Below are 21,886 nucleotides of genomic sequence, written 5' to 3'. Positions count from 1 at the left end.
AAATATTAATCTTTCAATTATTATTAATTTTCCTCCTTGAAAGAGCTGCGACAGCTGATCAACCAGGAGATCCTTACATCTGCTTTGCTGCTAGCTAGCTTTCCACCTAGTTCTCAAGAAACTCCATAGTCTTTCTCTATATTAAAGTGGGACCTAGGGGCACTTGAGTCATAGGAACATACCTCACTTATGAGGAGGTGTTGTTATGGATTGAATTGTCCCCCCAAAAAAACATGCTGGACCCTTAACCCTCAGTACCTCAAAATGTGACCTTATTTGGAGATAGGGTCTTTAAGAGGTAATCAAATTAAAATGAGATCATAAGAGTATGCTCTAGTCCAATATGACTGACGTCCTTATAAAAGGGGAAATTTGGACACAGACAGACATGCATTAGATGGCCATCTACAAGCCACAGAGAGAGGTCTGGAACAAATCCTTCCCTCACAGACCTCAAGTGGAACCAACCCTGCTTACACCTTGATTTGGACTTCTAGCCTCCAAAACTGTGAGACAATAAATTTCTGTTGTTTAGGCCACTCCAACTGTGGTATTTTGTTATGGCAGCTCCAGCAAACTCATACAGGTGTCTTTGTGTACACTTACCACAGTTAATACCACTCCAGCCACAAGGAGACCCACTTAATGAAAAGGAGCTAGTTGTAAATTTGAAGACTGCTTGCCTTTAAGCAAGGCACTTTCTCTATAATTAGAGAAGTGCATCTGTTTCTATGACGCTGCAGTTTCAGTGGTACTTGAGCAATGATGAAATATGATTGTGGTTTTGTAATGACATTTCACAAAAAAAGGAGATAAATGTCCACTTTATAAACTACTTTTGAAGAATAAGAATTTTCATATCACCTTAAAATGGTAATTCCAAATTCACAAGAAGTAAAAACCATGAAAATCACTTTGGAATTTTTTCATAATTATGTGTTCATTGAATTTGTAATTCTGGAACTGTGGCATATTTGCTGGGGAAATGAATTGCTAATATAAAAATAGAAATTTCTAGTTTTACTTAAAGTATATTTAAATTCTAGCATTGGCAAGGCTTTTGTTTTGAAGAGCTTTACCAAAGCAAATCCATCAGTTCTGCAGTCAGATTTCTACATGTTAATTTCAAATGAAGAACATACTCGAAATTGCTTTTCTCAAAATCTCATGAATCCATAAATGAATCCAGCAAAATTGATATTTACTTGCCATCTTCATAAACATTCTATCATTTCCAGATGGCTTTAATATTTGAGTCTCTCAGTATGTCATAACTTAAACATACTATCTTCCCCACAAACTTGCTCCTCCTCCTGCCTGGTGTACATCTGCTAATGGCAGCACTATTCTTTCAATTACCCAGGCAAGAACTTAATTATTCTAGATACCCTTCTGTAGTAGTCAAGATTCTGCAGAGAAACAGAACCAATAGGATATATAATGGTATAAAAAAGAGATCAATTATAGAGACTGAAAAGTCCACAATCTGCCGTCTGTAAACTGGAGGGCCAGGAAAGTCAGTGGTGTAGTCAATTCAAACCCAAAGTCAGCGGTGTAGTCAATTCAAACCCAAAGGTCTGAGAACCAAGACAGCAGGTAACTCCTAGCCCAAGTCTGAAGGCCTAAGGATCAGGAGCACAAATGTCCAAGGGCAGGAGAAGATGGATGTTCTAGGTTAAGCAGAGAGCAGATTTGCCCTTCCTTGGTCTTTTTGTTCTAGCCGATCTTCAATGGATTGGTGAGGGCAATCTTCTATGCTCAGTCTACTGATTCAAATACTAACCTCTTCTGGAAATATCCTCACAGAAATAATGTTTTACCAGCTATCTAGGCATCCCTTAGCCCAGTCAAATTGACACATAAAAATAACCATCACACTTGCTCTTCCTCCATATCCAGTTAATTATCAAGTCCCATAGATTCTATATTTGTACTTTGTTTGGCACGCCACTACCTCACTTCAATTGCACTTACTCATCCTATTAAAGTTGCCTGTTAGATGGCCTACAGACACATGAAAGAATGCTCAACATCATTAATCATTAGAGAAATGCAAAACAAAACTACAATGAGATATCATCTCACACCGGTCAGAATGGCCATCATCAAAAAATCTAGAAACAATAAATGCTGGAGAGGGTGTGGAGGAAAGGGAACTCTCTTGCACTGTTGGTGGGAATGTAAATTGATACAGCCACTATGGAGAACAGTATGGAGGTTCCTTAAAAAACTACAAATAGAACTACCATACGATCCAGCAATCCCACTACTGGGCATATACCCTGAGAAAACCATAGTTCAAAAAGAGTCATGTACCAAAATGTTCATTGCAGCTCTATTTACAATAGCCAGGACATGGAAGCAACCTAAATGTCCATCGACAGATGAATGGATAAAGAAGATGTGGCACATATATACAATGGAATATTACTCAGCCATAAAAAGAAATGAAATGGAGGTATTTGTAATGAGGTGGATGGAGTTAGAGTCTGTCATACAGAGTGAAGTAAGTCAGAAAGAGAAAAACAAATACAGTATGCTAACACATATATACGGAATCTAAGGGGAAAAAAAAGCCATGAAGAACCTAGTGGCAAGACGGGAATAAAGACACAGACCTACTAGAGAATGGACTTGAGGATATGGGGAGGGGGTGGGGTGAGATGTGACAGGGTGAGAGAGTGTCATGGACATATATACACTACCAGATGTAAAATAGATAGCTAGTGGGAAGCAGCCGCATAGCACAGGGAGATTAGCACAGGGAGATCAGCTCGGTGCTTTGTGACCACCTAGAGGGGTGGGATGGGGAGGGTGGGAGGGAGGGAGATGCAAGAGGGAAGAGATATGGGAACATATTGTATATGTATAACTGATTAACTTTGTTATAAAGCAGAAGCTAACACACCATTGTAAGGCAATTATACTTCAATAAAGATGTTTAAAAAAAAAAAAAAAAGTTGCTTGTTAAATGTATCTCCATTTCCAAAAGGTTTTTTCTTTAGGCCAACCCACCTATTTTAATGTTCCTTTAAGCATAATGCTATTTAAGTTACTCTTCTGCTCAAAACTCTTCAAGGGTTCTCTATCTCTTAACAATAAAATCCAACATTTGAAGATTCTTTTTATAATTTGTATCCTACTTATTCTCTTTTTTCCTCCTCCTACTTACTATTTTTCACATTCACCTCATTTTTCCTTTTTTTTCACTCTTTTCTTTATCACTGCCTTTTTACTCAGAATTCCCCCATCTCCTCTCTCTTCCATTTTTCAAAGCCATTTCAACTTTTTCTTTTTCTGAAATCTGATACAGCCATACAATCCCCTGTTCCAAACCCTTGGGTCCAATGAATTTCTGAATTCAGAATTTTGGGGAGTTTATACAGAGAATATATGCACATACCATTTATTACATAACATTCCCAGTGGAGCCTGATCAGTCTTCTGAGATCAAACACATCTATTTTTATGCAATAAAACATAAATAAAATCACCCTAAGTGGGATAAATAAATAATTCATGTCAGTTCAAGTCAGAATTTGCAATCAAACTTATTTGCCACAAACTTATTTTTGAAACACTCAAGTTTTCAGAGCTTTTATAGATTTTGGAATTATGGATAAGGATGCTGTGGTTTTTTTCCTTATACTTAAAATGCTTACAGATTTACTAATTTCTACTTGGTTTATATTTGTTTATACCTACCATATAAGGAGAACATACTATTGCCCAGGCACTAGACTAAATATTTGATATACATGCATCAATAAAGAACCTACCAGAAAAGCAGAAACAGTGTCAAGAATTTACAACAGAGAAATTAATTCAGGGAATTGGTTGTACAAGTGACTGGAGGAACTGAGACCCAAACAGGGAAGAGTGAGGTAAGCCAGAGAGCAGCAGTGGCGGGAAGCCACTGTAACCCACAGGATGGAGAGACAAAAGGAGGAGGGAGCCCAGAGGCTGGGGACACCTGAATGAAGGAGGAAGCCAGGTGGGTCTGTCCAGCAGGAGCTGGTGCCATAAAGAAGATGTAGTTGTTGCCCAAGAATATCCCTGGAGTAGAGAGGGAGGGGGGAAATGCCCTGACATCTCCCTTTTTTTCTGCCCCCTCAATTTTTCACCAGCCAGAAGTCTGCTGACACAGGAGCCTGGGGAAATGCAGCTCGGAGGAGTCAGCCCCTCTGTGACACAAAGTATTGCTGGGGAAGGGCAAGGAACGGATCTGAACACAAACAATCCCCAAACTAGCCTGATATTGTACATTGTGTTCCTTAACTCTTACACCTCTGTAAGGAAGGCACTATTATTTTCTTTTACAAATAAAAGAACTGAGATACAAAGAGGTTAAGAACAGTGGAACCACAATTGCAACCTAGTTCTATATCCAGAGCCTATCTTCCTAAACATCACCATGTCCCAGAACTTAATAGATGCTCAAGATGTTTGTTTATTGAGCACTTTTTAGGTAGAGTCTGGAGATACAAATGTGAATGAAAGCCTGTGTTAGAACACTATTCAACTCTACACTATTCAGCTCAACCAATATTTCAGAGAGCAGAAAAAAAACAACTGTTGACCCTCCATAATTTTGACAGTAGTTCCAATGAAGAGCACATTCATAAACTCCATCTTCATGTTACATTTAGACATAACGGTGATTCCTTATTCCATGTGAGGAAAATTGCCAGATAAGTAGCAGCAATTTCTGAGGAGCATATTAATTTCTCACTCAAAGGCCAGCGTTAATTTATGGGTAGCTATAAGAAAAACCTTATTTCCTATCTGTAAAATACAAGTCTCTGAGAATGAATACGATTTAGGAAGGTCAAACAAGCCCTCCTCTAATCACTTAAAGTCTAACTTCCTTCTCTTTACAATAAAAGGAGGAAGAAAGAATACGAATGAGAAAAAGAACTGAGAGAAAAATAGACAAACTCACTTCTTGAGCTAGGTCATATATATAACGAAAAAGGTGAAATAGAATGGAATCTTATAACTAAATGACCCACCATTACATGGAGTTTTCTAGGAAAGTACAATCACACTATGTGGTCCAAAATTAAAAGATATACAGATACGTTGAAGACTCGTTATGACTATTATTATCCTAGTCCCAGCAACAGTCAGGGGGCTGTAATTCAACTAATATTAAGAATACCCAAGTGTGACTCTTTCTTTTCTTCCCTCTTCGTCCCCATAGGTCCTCTGTCTTCCCTTGACATTTAAGAGTCATGGAAAGATAGAGCAGGGAGCAGAAATCCAACTGTCTCTTACAAGTCAGTGCTATTTAAGGAGAAAAAAAAGTTTGCAACTTCTATAGTTGCAAAACTATATAGCCTTAATTGTTGCATTTTTACAACCATCAGCTAAAGTACCTTTTCACCTACATACTGCTTTTCTTTGGGGGAATATCTCCCAAAGACTCTATCAAAATTCTTTTTCTGATTCTGATAGTTTTTCAGGTTGACTGAAAGGAGTGAAATAAAAGAACTTAAAAGTTTCAATTCAAAGCCATTCCATGCTTCTGTAAAAAATCTAGAGAACCATTTCTAGTTTGGCAGGACAGAAAAGAAATAAACATACACTTACCTGTAATCCTCATTCAAAAACTATCATTCCTATTTAGAATAAGTACATAAAACATCATCTCTTAAATTACTTGAAAGAAGAAACTAATTTTGTTCGTCAACTATGTTATGGGTTTTGGGTATTGGTCTGTGATTTTATTTTCCTAAACTAGTGTTGTTTAACTTATAATAGATTAAAGTCCTGAATAGGCAGGCTGCTAGGTTTATAAGGATTCTTGTGGAACCTCTGGGTATTGGCTGAGCTTTCTGGAAATCTAGTAAAATCAATTTGAAAAGTCAAAAACATACTCATGTCATAATGTCTAACACTAGATACTCAATGAACATTTGTGAATTGATTTTTTAATGTAGAAATAAAAACAAATCAGTGACAAAAGTTGAATTTTTTGTAACAGGGAACTGGATTTGTTACCTGTCCTCAAACTCTAGGAACACTCAAGGGTCATCTGTGACTATAAATTGCCTTAGACCCACAGACTATTTTACTCTTGAGTTCCTTCAGGACTCTTGGATGAGTGCCCTACAGTTCCAGCTATTTATTTGCATCTACTTTGTCATTAGGTTTAGAACATACTGTGCCTTGGTCATTATCTGTTCTAGTACCTCTGACCTTTCAGCTTCAAACTGGAATTTGGGAGGGAAAATCTTCTTAGCATCTTCCTTAGCAAAGAATGAAGCACAAGGTTGATTGGGCCTCTGCTTTTTATTTTATTTTATTTTTCTCATTCCTAAAGACATCTTTCACTTCATTACCAAACTGTGCTATGTTGGAGTAGGCTGAGAGAACTGAGAAGTAAGGATTCTATTTTCTATGTTCTTTGCTACCAAACTCCCAAACCCCAAGAGCCATTATTCTCTATCTACCATGCCCCACCGTTCCACGCTCCTCTACGACAAGGAGCCTAGCACACTCATGTGACCCTGGTTCTTCCTGCCCTAGAAGAAATCAGTCTCATTTTACAAATTCTCACTGATAGTGATAACCAGACCAACACCTGGCAGTGCCAGGTGACTCTGACGTGGAATGTATTGTTCTTGATTGAGTCAAAAGGAAGGAAATCAGAACTTGGATTGAAGCCCCAGATCTATCACAACTAGGATTTGGGGGCAAGTTATTTGACCTCTGTGACCTTCATTTCCTCATCCAAAATATAAGAATGGTAATAATAATTACCATACTTGGTTGTAAAGAGAATAAAATATGATAATAGCTATGAAAAGTACCCATAAAATGAATTTCAAGGCCCTAGAAAGTTAACATTTAGATAGTATTGTTGGACTCTATAAGGCACCGAATTCATGATGCTCTTTAGTTAACAGTAATTCTTTAATGTCTTTTAAGTTGGAGAGCCATTCACAGTGATTAACTGGTTAACTGCTTCCCCTACCTCTCATCCCCATTACTCCCTCCACTCTGGAGCACTTACAATCCACAAGAAGCCCATCTAAAGGAGACAGTGAATATGTAAAGGTCCAAGTCCATGCTGCAGAATATTTAAAGGTCCAATAATAATTCAGGTATGAATAAGGTGGCTCTACTCCTACAGAGTCTTTTTGGATAGAATTCTTCTTTTAGTGTCTACAGATACACTGACATTTTAGACCTTGGAAAAATCTCAAGATGGTTTGTCCTGTCACGATTTTGAAATTAATCTTATTGATTCCTACTATCTATTATTTCAGCCACATACAATTCCAGAATTAAATAACTGAACATTACTTTTTCTTAGTAATTTCTTTAAGATACAGATAAAAACAAAGCATTATTTTCCAGAAACAGATTTTAAAAGTTAAAAAAAATTAAGAACATATATTTATACTTGCTTTCTATGCTTTTCCCTTTCTAGACTTACTCTGGGGTACAGACACAGGTTTCAGAGAATCCATACGCTTACACCTAAATTATATAAAATTGTGTGTGCATGCATCTTTCTGGGGAAAGGGTCCTTACTCTTCTGTGATGATCATAACTCAACATAGGCCAATAATTACTGCTCTGTATGGTCTCTGACTGAAAACCAATCACAATGGATGTCTGTGAACTTAAGGCCTACTTTTGAGTTTTCTTTTATCAACCACAAGGCTTCAGGTCTTTTCTCCAGTAACTGTAATATTTGTTTGCTGCCTTAGGAACAGCAAAAGGCTAATGACTGGCACATCACTTGCTGCCCAGATGAAAGATAAATGCAAATGGATTAGTTCTGAATGTTACCCTTTGATCTCCCAGCTTGCTGGGGTATCTCTCTGGAGTTCCCTTTGCAGGGCAATTTGGAAGTTTCTTTTGAACAGCTTCATTTTTTCATTTTTATTGGATAAGAAATTACTCTGCATTCTGTTCAGCAAGGAACACATTATTCTGTCATAGCTGCATAGAAAGAGAAGCATTTTCAAAATGAATATTACATAGAGGAGAGATATAATTCTTGAAAGAAGTCTGGCTCAGTAAGATAAACAGAAAAAAATAATCTGGAGAGATTTGTGGGGAACAAAGACTTCTGGCCATGCAGGACTCTCTATCTGAGAGAGAGCAAACTCCTTTCTATAGTTTGCATCAGACATTATAGAAAGAAAGATACAAAATATCAGAACATTGTGGATGCCTCTGAATACACAGAAGAGATATACACATCTCTCTGGCCATGTAAATTATTCCCTGAGTATGTATTAGCCCCATGTAATCACTTATATGTGGAATCTAAAATATGACACAAATGAACTTATCTATGAAACAGAAACAGACTCACAGACATAGAGAACAGACTTGTGGTTGCCAAGGGGCAGAGGGGGTGGGGGAGGAATGGATTTAGAGTTTGGGATTAACAGATGCAAGCTATTATATATAGAATGGATAAACAATAAGGTCCTACTGTATAGCACAGGGAACTATATTCAAGATCTTGTGATAAAGCATAATGGAAAAGAATATGAAAAAGAATGCATATATATATGTATATATATATATGTGTGTGTATATATATATATACATATACACACATATATATATAAAACTGAATCACTTTGCTGTACAGCAGAAATTAACACAACATTGTAAATCAACTGTACTTCAATAAAGTTTTTTTAAAAACACATAAATCAGCCCCTTCTAGAGTACTGTTAACTCTCTTAGATGAAAGAATCTCTAGATTTAGATAGTATACCTGAATAGCATATTCCATGAGCTGTTACTCTTCCAATAGGATGAGAATCACTATGCTATATATAAAATAGTGACTGACGTGTAACGTCAAGCACATATTTACTGCCCATGTTCTGCCTTCTACATGCCTTCAAGATCAAGCAACACACTCAGTTAAACATAATCAACCTAAGTCAAACAATCTCCTCTTTTGCTCCAAAAGAACTCTGAGGTGAAGTTCTGATTAACAGCATCTCTTACCTTGAGACTTAAGAGTTTCTCCCAACTACCCAACAATCCTAGAATTTTATGTGGAGAACTATACACAACCCTATAGGACTTCAGGAGGTAGAGGACAAACAACAAGGAATGAAAGATATGAAGGCTGGTAAGGGAAAGAGAGAGAACATTTGCTGTCACCAGGGGAGAAGGGGTGTGTCTATCAGCAGAGAGCTGACAAGTCAAGCACTGACCTCTAGGCTGTGACGTGAAGTGTTTTAGGAAAGCTTTTCCCATTCCTCCTCTCTCCACCCACACCCTACCTCCAAACCAAATTCAGGTCCACAGTCCCTTACTGGAAACTCAAGAGGCCAGCTGGAATTTGGAATTCTAAAATTTGGGGACTTCAATAGAGTGCATATATCTTATATTATGTCACACCCCATCGTGGGGTCTGAGGGAGCACCCCATTATTATATATACTAATATTCCTGCTACAAAATGTATGAATAGTCACCCTAAATATGAAAACAAATACTATGAATAACATTATGTCAATTCATGCTAGGTTTGTAACCCAAACCCAAAACTGTAGTATACTGTTGACCTCTACTGTAGTTCAGGTCAACAAATTATTTTCCCAAGATAGAATATGTTATGTTATGTTATGTTATGTTATGTTATGCTAATTCATCCTAGGCAGCCTTTCCCAGATCTCACACCTACGCCTGCCCATAAAAATTACTAGTTTCTTGAAATTTAATATAATTATTTAATTTCCCAAGTTCTCCAAATTTAATTTTAATACTTGAATAAAAATGAGTCAAGTTCCCATCCAATGTAGACTGGGAAACGCCCTGCTCTGCCCTCCTGCCATATCTCCAAGCCTTCTCTGATTTGTCTTTTCTGTTGTGTTCTCATCGCACTCACGTCTGTCTCCTGATGGCTATTTTATTTTCTCTGCTTTGTGTAACCCAAATGTGGAACACAGCCCCTGTTCTTTTTAGTGTACAGTGTAAACAAAGCAAAGTGGAGCTAGAAAGGAGGAGAGGAATATAGGAGATGTTAAGGCTGTAGAATGAATGAGACTTGGCTTTATTAGGCTTCCGGAAATGAAGGAGACACATTATGCTCCTGGCTTGGGTGAATACTTAATAGTATTCCTGCCAATACAGATAAAAATAAATTTCACAAAAAATATTCTCTACACAATAATAGAATTTTACTGAAGATACAGGGATGATGGAGAGGGGGTTGCATCTTGGCATAGCACAGAAAACGAATTAAAATTTTTAATTTAAGAACCCTCATCCAGGGTGTGGAGAAAAGGGAACCCTCTAGCACTGTTGGTGGGAATGTAAATAGATACAGCCACTATGGAGAACAGTATGGAGGTTTCTTAAAAAACTAAAACTAGAACTACCATACAACCCAGCAATCCCACTACTGGGCATATACCCTGAGAAAACCATAATTCAAAAAGAGTCATGTACCAAAATGTTCATTGCAGCTCTATTTACAATAGCCAGGACATGGAAGCAACCTAAGTGTCCATCAACAGATGAATGGATAAAGAAGATGTGGCACATATATACAATGGAATATTACTCAGCCATAAGAAGGAACGAAACTGAGTTATTTGTAGTGAGGTGGATGGACCTAGAGACTGTCATACAGAGTGAAGTAAGTCAGAAAGAGAAAAACAAATACCGTATGCTAACACATACATATGGAATCTAAAAAAAAAAAAAAAAAAAAAAATGGTCATGAAGATCCTAGGGGCAAGATGGGAATAAAGATGCAGACTTACTAGAGAAGGGACTTGAGGATATGGGGAGGGGGAAGGGTAAGCTGGGATGAAGTGAGAGAGTGGCATGGACATATATACACTACCAAATGTAAAATAGATAGCTAGTGGGAAGCAGCCGCATAGCACAGGGAGATCAGCTCGGTGCTTTGTGACCACCTAGAGGGGTGGGATAGGGAGGATGGGAGGGAGGGAGATGCAAGAGGGAAGAGATATGGGGACATATGTATATGTATAACTGATTCACTTTGTTATAAAGCAGAAACTAACACACCATTGTAAAGCAATTATACTCTAATAAAGATGTTAAAAATAAATAAATAATTGCAAAAAAAAAAAAAAAAAAAGAACCCTCATCCATTCCCACCACTCAGAACTTTAATGATGCTGGGGCTCTTGTCACTGTATTTGTGATGCCCAATACAGTAACCACTAGCCACATGTGGCCACTGAACTCTTGAAATTTGGCTAGTCCAAATTGGGACATGCTGCTAATGTAAAATATATTACTAAAATTAATTTCACCTGTTTCTTTTTCTTTCTAAACCTTGCTACTGGAAATTTTAAATTATATATCTGTACGACACATTATGTTTTATTGGACAGTGCTGATCTAAATCTTTCTCATATATTCCTCCCTCTTAAGAGTTTCTCTCCTTGTCTCTCTTGATCTTCTTTCAGAAACACAAAAGTTCTCCCATTCTATACGAAGCAAGCAATACTGTTCCCTCCTGATCTCAGTCAATCCTACCTTGGCCAAGCCCACATGAGAAAGAAGGAGGAGAGGGTAAGGAGGGAGTGTCGGGGACAGTTTCCCATATCCTTCTCAAAGTAGCTATTATGGTACTTTCTTAAACAGAGTCTATCCTTACCCAAAAATGAATTCTGCTGCTGACTGTAAAATATAAAAATATTCTTTCTACTACAAATATACATATAGAAAAATATATTTATCAGTCATTAACTTTGAATATTCCATGTAGAATATGAGCAACCTGAAATTGACTTTTACGTCCCTTTGTTGAACTGACATAAAAAGTCTTGAATGGTGGCTGATCCTTTATTTGAGTCTCAGAGATCCTAGGAAAAAGACTGGAGAAGGAAAGCAAAAGGAAGTTGACATCCTTCAGGAAGATTTCATCCACGGAATGGCAAGGCCTGATATAACAAGTCTGCCTGTTATTAGAGAACTTCACCTCTTTGTTCACTCAGTGAGTCTGTACTGAGCACCTGCAAGAGTGGAGCAGTGTGAGGGCTGAGCAGGGTGCTCGGAACCCCCGGGGTCTCTGTAGGCAGAGACCTGAACAGAGTCTTCTGCAGACTGAGCAGAGTTCTTCTCCCCTGAACACCAAATGCCAGTAAAGAAGTGCCTGATTTCCTATATGTCCATACATGAACATTGTCACCTTCTGATGATCTATCCTGATGCTCAAAAAATGAATCATTAATAGTCACCTTTCCATCAGAGGAGAAAAATAAAGATAAGATACTGTAGACGTTAATGTTCCACAAATTAGACTAAAAGACAAAAAAAGAGAAAACTCATTCCACAGCCTAATTTTATTTCTATAGCTAATAAAAAATATCTTGCCTTTCTTCCCTTGAAATCACCACCCTACTTTATATAATTTAAAAACTCAGGAAATGTGACAGAGTATTAATTACCTACTTCTTCCTTTTAAAAAAGGGTATGAGAATAAAAAGATCATTAAGTTCCAATAAACATCTGCAAGAGCTACAGAAATATCACTGCTTCCTTATGACTCTTGTGGAGCAAACTACTTTATATTAACAATTATCTGGATAATTTAACCTATGTACACTGCTTTTTTAAGTGAACTCAAAAAAGTTTTATTTTGTGTATGTTTATTTCACAAATGTGGAGAAAAATTACTCGATTACTAAAATCCCTGAAGTCCACATACATTCCCAGAAATACTACTTGTTCTGTCCTAACTAGTCAGAATTTCATACCATTTAGATACTTTAGAAGCTCAAGGGACTTCCCGGGTGGTGCAGTGGTTAAGAATCCACCTGCAAATGCAGGACATGGGTACGATCCCTGGTCCGGGAAGATCCCACATGCCACAGAGCAACTGAGACCGTGCGCCACAACTACTGAGCCTGCACACCTAGAGCCCTTGCTCCGCAGCAAGAGAAGCCACCACAATGAGAAGCCCGCACACCGCAACGAAGAGTAGACCTGCTCGCCGCCAACTTGAGAAAGCCCGCGGGCAGCAACGAAGACCCAACACAGCCAAAAATAAAAAAATAAAATAAATTTATTTTTAAAAAAGCTCAAATTCACATTTAATAAATAGGAAAGATAATAGCTGATGCCATATGTGTACTACAAGCGAGGCACCATTCTAAGTTCTTTATGTACACTGACTATTCAATCCTTACAACAACATTCAGAAGAAGATATTATCCACATTTTCCAAATGAGGAAACTGACGCATAGAGAGATTAAGGAACTGGCCCAAGGTCACCAGGCTGTTAGTGGCAGAGCCTGGGTGATCCCAACACAGTTAGTCTGACTCCATGTCCTCACTTTTCAGCATTGTACTCTGCTTCTTAACAAAATAATAACAATAATAATAATAGATGACACTTGATGTGATTTATTTGTTTAGTTAATGATGCTAAGACTGTCTGAAAACTTACATCTTGCTGGCAAAACTGGGCACAAATAGTTAACAAAGCAGACATCAAAATCAGCCTTAAAACTGGACTCTAGGTATATAGTCTCTCAAGATGATCCATATAAGCCAGTAATTTAACTCTGAACTTCACAGGTAACTAACTGCATTGACACTAAAGTTGAAATAAAGAAAATCGTGGTAAAGCTGAAAAATAACTCAAAAAATGTGAAAGAGTTGCTCCATGAAGACCAGTCTGCGATAGGGAAGGAAAGGCAGGGTTAAGGGTATAAATGATGAATTCAGTTTGGGAAATGTTTGTCTTAGGTTGTGAGTAGAACATTCAGATGTAAATATTCATTAAGTGCCTACTATACCTAAGAAACTACAATAAGCACTGTGGAAATTCAAAAAGGCCTTGAAGCATATTTTAATTTTATACCTCCTCAAAAAACTTGCATTCAGAGTAAGAAGATGAACTCGAAATCAAGACAGAATATTACAAAAACCATAACAGAAACACAAAACCTTCTAGTGGATCAAACAAAGTCCATTAGCTGGGGAGACCAGAAAATATTTAAGAAAGGAAGTAGCATTTGACCAAGGCAAGGTGAAAAAAAATGAGAAGGATGAAGTCGGGGCACTGGAGGTAGAAGGAACCACTAGTCAAGTCTTAGTTGCAGAGGACAGAATCCATATTGACTTCTTTAAATAGGAAGGGATTGCTATAAATCCCACGTGTTAAAAGGTTCACAGAGTAAATGGGAATATTAAATGAATAAACTCTGGCAGAGTGTTCAGGAACAACTCCCAAGTTCCCACTGCAGGAATGGACTGCCAAGACAGCTGCTTCCCCTATCACAATCAAGGAGCACCCACTTTCAAGGCCAGCCCCAGTGCCATCCACCTCTACAACAATCTCAACCAGAAAAATGGATACTTCTTGCTCTTCTTTTCATGGCATAATTCAGGTCCAAATTCAAAGCTCACATGAGTTCACCTGACTGACAAGACCTAAATCACATCTGGCACCCTCACTATTTTTTTTTTTTTTTTGGTACCCTCACTATTAAAGGAGTCTGGGAGATAAGGTTTTTAGCTTTCCAATCTCTGCAATACAAAAGGACACACTAAAAGAAAGTTGGAAAAGATGTGGGTAAGACAATCTATACGTCTGCCTCACTGGACATTTTCAGAGACTTGTGGTTAGGCTAGGAACCAACCACTCACCCATTTACTCATTCACCCAAAAAACATTTCTGTGTTAATGATGTGCCACTAATCAATATTAGTTTTACATTCCTACCTTCACTCTAACGTCTATTCTCTGAGAACACATCAATTAACTATTCAAATACAGTCTGTTATTATACTCTTGCCATTTTTTTAATCTAAGTAAAAATGACTTAATATTTTCTTGACATTTGTTTTTATCACTTTAAAGTGCTAATTTAGCTGTTGGCTTTCCATGTTGGAGTCATTTGACTACTGAAGTAGTTGATGATGTTCTTATCTTGCATCTGGTAGCAAAAGCTCTCATAGCCAGTCTTTGAAATATAGAAGATGAAAAGAATTCCTCACTATCCCCATCGTACTCATCTGGAGAACATATGTTCTCATGTTCATTTAATAATCATCATCATTTAATAATGGTAATAATGAGAAGGAGGAAGATGAGAAGAATGACAACACTAACAATATGTAGTACTTGTCATGTGCCAAGCACTGTGCCAAACACTCAACTTAGATTATTTTATTTAATTCTTATAACAACTTTATTAGAGAGATTCTACAGTGATCACTATTTAACAGATGAGGAAACTAAGAATATGAAAGAATAAGAAAATAATCTTATCAACCAGCTGGCAGTTTTAGCCAAGTATAATTATACTTCTAAGCCCCTCTTTCTAACATAAGAAAGGAGTCCTTGCCCAAGGACAAGATGCAGTAAGAATCCCCTATACCCCAGAAGGATCATGCATTTTGATTCACAACAAGCTACTCCACATATGTATAACTGAGTATGTGGTTGTCTAGAGAAGTGATACCTAACTTAACTCTACCCTCTTGGAGAAGGAAATTCTAACTCTATTTATAAACCATAATACTCCATTGTACTATCATCAGAACATGTGGAACTCTATTTTTCCATTAAGCCTTTTATTTGAGCCCCTCTATCTAAAAGGCTGGGAAACACCAAAATGATACTTCTTCCTGAAGAACAGAAATACACATTAGAGCTTCATTTTTTATCAACATGAACCAAGTCTTGTTCCGGACCCTGAATTTTAACGGGGAAGTCTCCAGTCATCACTGCAGCATCCCCAGAAGATAAATTATGTTCCTTAGGCCTGGATTCCTGGATTATCCTGGCATCAGATAATGACATTAATAAACTTAGAAACATGAGACAAAAATGCCTGGCACAAAGTCCCAGTAGGCTGTTAATTTGTGACGCAGCTTTAAATAAGCCATTTAACTTCTTCCCCATTTGCTCATCTGTAAAATCAGGATTAAAAATAAATTCTCAGAATCTGGTTAGCATTAATGTTTTGAAAGCATATTAAGGTTTAAGCAGTGAGTAGAATAATGTTAAAACATCCAAATCAGTGTCCTGATGTGTCCTGGGTCAAATATCTAATTTGGCAAGAGATTTTGGTCACTGCCATTTCTCACCAGTTCATCAAAGTACTGTCAAGGCAGGTTAAAGTGATCCGTGTGAAACACCACACCAATGTCTTTCATTGGATAAACACAAAAGTAAGTATTCACAATTGATTGTGCCAGAAGCATAGCAAACCAGATGGTAATTGAATTTTCAGTAGATATCAATTCAGTGACATTTTTTTATTTGCTGCCTAGAAATTCCTTTCTAACACGAAATTATAGTAACCACTGGCATTTCATTATAAATTGGACATCTACAATCGACTTAATAGGATTAAATTTGAGAGATTAAATATTTCTTGTTGGTTATATTTTAAGCAATCCTGTCTTGTTGCCCTAAAGGAAAATAGCCTTTTGCATTAATAAGATTTCAGTTCTGAAACTGACCAAAAATGTGCACTTTTTTCCTCTGGCTGGGAACATTAACCCAGCTAACAAATACCCGTTTAACATTATCATGTGCCACGCAATATTCCTATTGTTGGGATTTGGATAGTAAAGAAAACACATCAAGATCCCTATCCTGTGAAGCTTACATTCTAATGGAATGGAGGAGAGACAGAAAAATAAGAAATAAATATCAATAAATAAAATACATGTATGTCAGAGGCTAATAAATGCTATGTAAAAAACAAAACAGGAGAAAAATTACAGGGAATGATGAGATATTGGGAAGGGTTAGTGTAGGGTGAAGACTGCAACTGTAAACAGGGTGGTCAGAAAAAGCCTCCCTGATAGGGGACATTTGAACAAAGACCCATAGCTTCCCCTGTGGCTGTCTGGAGAAAATATGGTACAGGTAGAGGGATGAGCAAGTGCGAAAGCCTGAAGCATTCCTGGAATGTTTGAAAACCAGCTAAGAACTAGCAACTGAGTAACAGAAGAGGTGAAAAATATATTATGTCATATACCTCATGAGGTCAAAAAGGTATCTTATTACTCTCTATGTGGAGGCAGGGAGACCTGGTAGGAGGCAATTATACTAATCCTGGTAGGGGGCAATTATACTAAGTATCTTCGTGGTAGGAGGGATACTGGCTGTGGCCAGAGTAATGGTGATGAAGGTGACTGGACTCAGTTAAATATATTTGAACTGTAAAACTAAAAGAATTTACCAAATGATTTGAAATAGAATTGAAAGGAAGAGAAAAGAAGGATGGTGTTAAGATTTTTAGACTAAGCATCCAGGATAGAATTGCCGTCAACAGAGACTGGAAAGACTTCAAGAAGAGCATGCTCTGGGGAAAAGCAAGAGTTTATTTTCAGGCAGGTTTGATTTGAAAATGTTGGTAAATATCCAAATTGAGGCACAGAGAAGACACTGGATATACAAGATTGGAATTCAAGGGAGAAGTCCAGGGTAAAGAAACAAATTCAAGCCTCACCAACGTATACACAGAGAATGTTTAAAGCCATGAGGTTTTATAAGATTTCATGAGAGTGAAAATAGCAAGAAAGTAGACAAAATAATTCTTTTGCTAAAAAGTAAATGCTTACCTAATTATAAGAACATCCATATCTTCAGAAAAGCATCAAAGATTCAGACTGCAAATCATTTGAGTAATCCAGAAAATCTCAAAGCTGACACTGAATTAAGGTGATACTAGATTGCTAGTGCCCTCAAGAACTTGGTAAAAACATCAGTCTATATTGATGAATATAATATATATGTAGGCCTCAAAGTATTTCTACAACCGACCTCAAATATAATATCTGATATACAATCAAAGATAATAAAGCATACAAGGAGATATGACAGAAACAGCAGACAATAGAGAGATCCACAGGGGCTCTAGGTGTTGGAATTTCCATAATTAGACTTTAAGACAACCATGTTTACTTTATTCATGGAAAGCTGACAACTGAAAACTATAAAAAGAAATCACAGCAAATTTGAAAAGAGCTAAAAATATAATTACCAAGATTAAGAAATCATGGAAGGATTTAAAAGAAAATTATATCAGGCTAAAAAGAAAAATAGGGAACTGGAAAAGGTCAGAAAAAAATAATCCAGAGAAGAAAAATCAAGGCATGTGGCAAGAGGGCTAGAGCGCACTGTGAAGTCTAACATATATAACTGGATTTACAAAAACAAGGGGACAGAAGCAATATCTGAAGAGATGATAACCAATAATTTTCCAAACCTAATGAAATATATCTATCCATAGATTCTGGAAGATCAAAAGTTCTAAGTAGAATAAACAAAAAATAAAGAGAGTATTTTCACTGACTAAACGCTGGAGAACTTCAATATTTAGAAGTTGGAGATATCGACAGACGAATGAATAAAGGAGATGTGTGTGTATAATATATAATATATATTTATATACATTTATATATATATATATATATATATATATATATATATATACATACATATATATACATATTTCCTTCATGAGAAAAAAGGGAAATCCTGCCATTTTGACAACACAGATGGACCTTGAGGGCATTATGCTTGGTGAGATAAGCCAGACAGAGAAAGACAAATGTTGTATATGACCCATATGTGGAATCTAAAAAAGCCGAACTTGTAGAAACAGAAAGGAGAATGGTGGTTACCAGGGGTTGAGGCGTGGGAGAACTGGGGAGATGATAAAGTCCAGAGGAAAAATGAGAGCTCATCATCTGGGAGGAAGACAGCAGGTCTCTAAAGAAAGTGGCATTTGAGATGGACATTGACGGGCAGACAGAATTTCAATAAATGGAGAGAGACTACTTATCTGGACTTTATTTGAAGAATGGTTTAAAACAGGAAGATTAAGCTGATGTGGTACATAAAATGAGTTGAGAGGAAAAGAAACTAAAGGTTGGAAGACTTTTCTCAGTGGTCTATAGCAATACTCCACGTGAATAATAAAAGAAAAAGGATGGTAGCATTGAGAATGGAAGGGAAAGAAAGACGGGAACTGATTTTATCAGTAGCTCTTACTGTAATAATGCTATTTAACAAACAATGCTGAAATTCAGTGGCTCTAAAAAGCAGTATTTTTTCTTGATCACACATCTGTGCATTGCCTAGGGGCTGACTGATCTAGCCTGGGCTTGACTGGGTTTAGGTCCAAGCTGTAAGCTGGGTCCAGGGATGCCCCATGTGCCTCTCATCTTCCTTGGACTGCTGGGATACAAAGAAATGACAGAAATGAAAAATATTTTTACCCTGGGTAACAAAAAATAAAGAAAAAATTACAAACCAATTAAAAATTGATTGAATGATTAGGCTGTGGAGAGACCAAGGACAGGTGATCACAGACTCTGTAAAAGCTACATTAATTTTCAGGTAAATTCCACATGTAAGCATCTCTAATATATATCATAAAGTGAAGAATTTAAAAATTCATGAGAGATATAATGATATTTCATTGATTTCAAAGATATACTTTCATTCATATATTCAATAAACATTGATTAAACACTTACTATACATCAGGTGCTAGTATAGGAAGTTACACCAAAAAAAGTAAGATAATGAGCATTTTTTGAAAAGTCCATAGTCTAGAAGAAAAAGTGGACATGTAAATAAATAATTACGATATAATATGACAATATAGATAAATGTAAAATGCTGCAGTAACACAGAAGATCAAATATTTAACTCTGATTTGGGTGGAGGGATGAGAGAAACATGGAATTCTTAAGAGTGCTTTGTGTGGTTGAAGTATGTGTGAAGAGTTGAGGTTGGGTCGAAGAGAAAGGACATTCCTAGAAGAGGAATCACCACAAGCAAAGTTAAAAAAAAAAAAAAACAAGAGAGCATATGTTCCAAAATCAATAGCATGAGCAGGGGTGGGGGTGAGAGGGGGGACTGGTTATAAAGTTGGTAAGGTAAGAAAGAGCCAGCTTGTAGAAGTCAGAGAGGTCTATGCTGATATTTGATATTTTTACTAGAAATAATGAGGAACCATTAACGGGTTTTAAGTACGGGGGAGTAATGTCCATGTCATGGCCGAGTTGAAACTTATCTAAGAGTCATCCTTGATTCTCCTTTCTCACTCACCCTCACTACCATCCAGTCAATACCATATGCTAAAGATTTTAACTCCTATGGGTTTCTTACGTCCATATCTTTCTCTCCATCTCTATAGCTACCAGTCCAGTTTAGATTTTCTTTGTACTATTTTTGTAAACAGCCCTTCAGTTGCTGCATTAGTTATCTATTGCTACATAATATACTATCCCCCAAATTAGGAGCTTAAACTAACAATAAACAGAATTTCTTTAGTTCTGAAAACATCAATCTATTTCTTTCTTTTTTGTTGCCTTTGCTTAAGATTACCCCTGGGTTCAGAATGTCCTTTTCCTCTAGCACGGGTGCCCAGCCCGACCTTCATCTTCCTCCTAAATTATCTTCTTTCATCTTTCAAAATGCCTTTCAGGAATTATTTTGCCCAGAAAGTCTTTCCTAAACCTCTCTGCCCACTCACTGCCCAAGACTCATACTTTTCCTTAGTATTTTCTTAATACTGTGCATATACTTTTATCCTTTTACCTATTACATTCTGTAATAATTGTCCAATTATATATCTGCCTCCTCTGCCAAACAGGAAACATTTTGAGGTTTTAACCCTGGTCATATTCACACAAGTATTCACAGCACAAAGCATCTGGAAAAACAGTAGACATGCAATAAATTTTTGCTGAATTAATCACCGACTAGGTTTGCATGTTGGAAAGATTATTTTGATAGTGATAAAAATATACGTCCACTAAAGGCTGGAAAAAATGAGGTCACAGAGACAAGTTAAGAGTTCATTTAGATACTTAGGCTGAAAGATGAGTAAGTCAGTGATGATAGAGTGGTAAGGATAGATTTAAGGGAGGTTTATGAAGCTGAGTCAATAGAACTAGGTGACACATTGTCTAGAGAATGAAAGTCCAGTAGAAAGATGATGGTTGAACCAGTGGGAATAGGAAAGATCACCACGAATAAAATAGACTGAAAAAAGAATCTGAGAAGTGAGTACAGTTCCTGGGACAGAGTAAATGCTCAACAAATGTTTGTTGACTTTTCCTTTCTTTTTTAGTAATCAAAGTGGAGCCGGAAGCTGTGGAAGGAGGCAGGGAGGACGGAAGAGGAGAGACAGAGGAAAAAGAAAAAATCTTTTTATTAAGCAAATTTTAAATACAGAAGCAAGATCCAAGTGATAAACATTAGGGTGTTTCCTTAAAGATACAAGAAAAAGAAATAACTAAAACCTAATCTAGGCAATTTAAACTAGTTTAGTCACTTTACTTGTATTTTAAACTCAAAGATCAGAATAAATGAATTGAATTAGACTTGAGTAAAGTGCACTTTTATTATAAATGCTAACAGGAGAGATGCATAAAGAGAAGGGAAAGTAACTATTCATTTTGCCATTTCTGACTCATTTCCCTGTTGAAAATGGAAGAGGGGCTTCCCTGGTGGCGCAGTGGTTGAGAATCTGCCTGCCAATGCAGGGCACACCGGTTCGAGCCCTGGTCTGGGAAGATCCCACATGCCGCGGAGCAACCAGGCCCATGAGCCACAATTACTGAGCCTGCGCGTCTGGAGCCTGTGCTCCGCAACAAGAGAGGCCGCGATAGTGAGAGGCCCGCGCACCGCGATGAAGAGTGGCCTCCACTTGCCACAACTAGAGAAAGCCCTCGCACAGAAACGAAGACCCAACAAAGCCATAAATTAATTAATTAATTAATTAAAAAAAAAAAAAAAAAGAATCCGCCTGCCAATGCAGGGGACACGGGTTCGATCCCTGGTCTGGGAAGATCCCACATGCCTCGGAGCAACTAAGCCCATGTGCCACAACTAATGAGCCCGCACTCTAGAGCCCGCGCGCCTAGAACC

This window comes from Balaenoptera ricei, chromosome 10 (genome assembly GCF_028023285.1).
Source record: "Balaenoptera ricei isolate mBalRic1 chromosome 10, mBalRic1.hap2, whole genome shotgun sequence".
Taxonomy (NCBI): Eukaryota; Metazoa; Chordata; class Mammalia; order Artiodactyla; family Balaenopteridae; genus Balaenoptera; species Balaenoptera ricei.
This window is presented reverse-complemented; position numbering follows the sequence as displayed.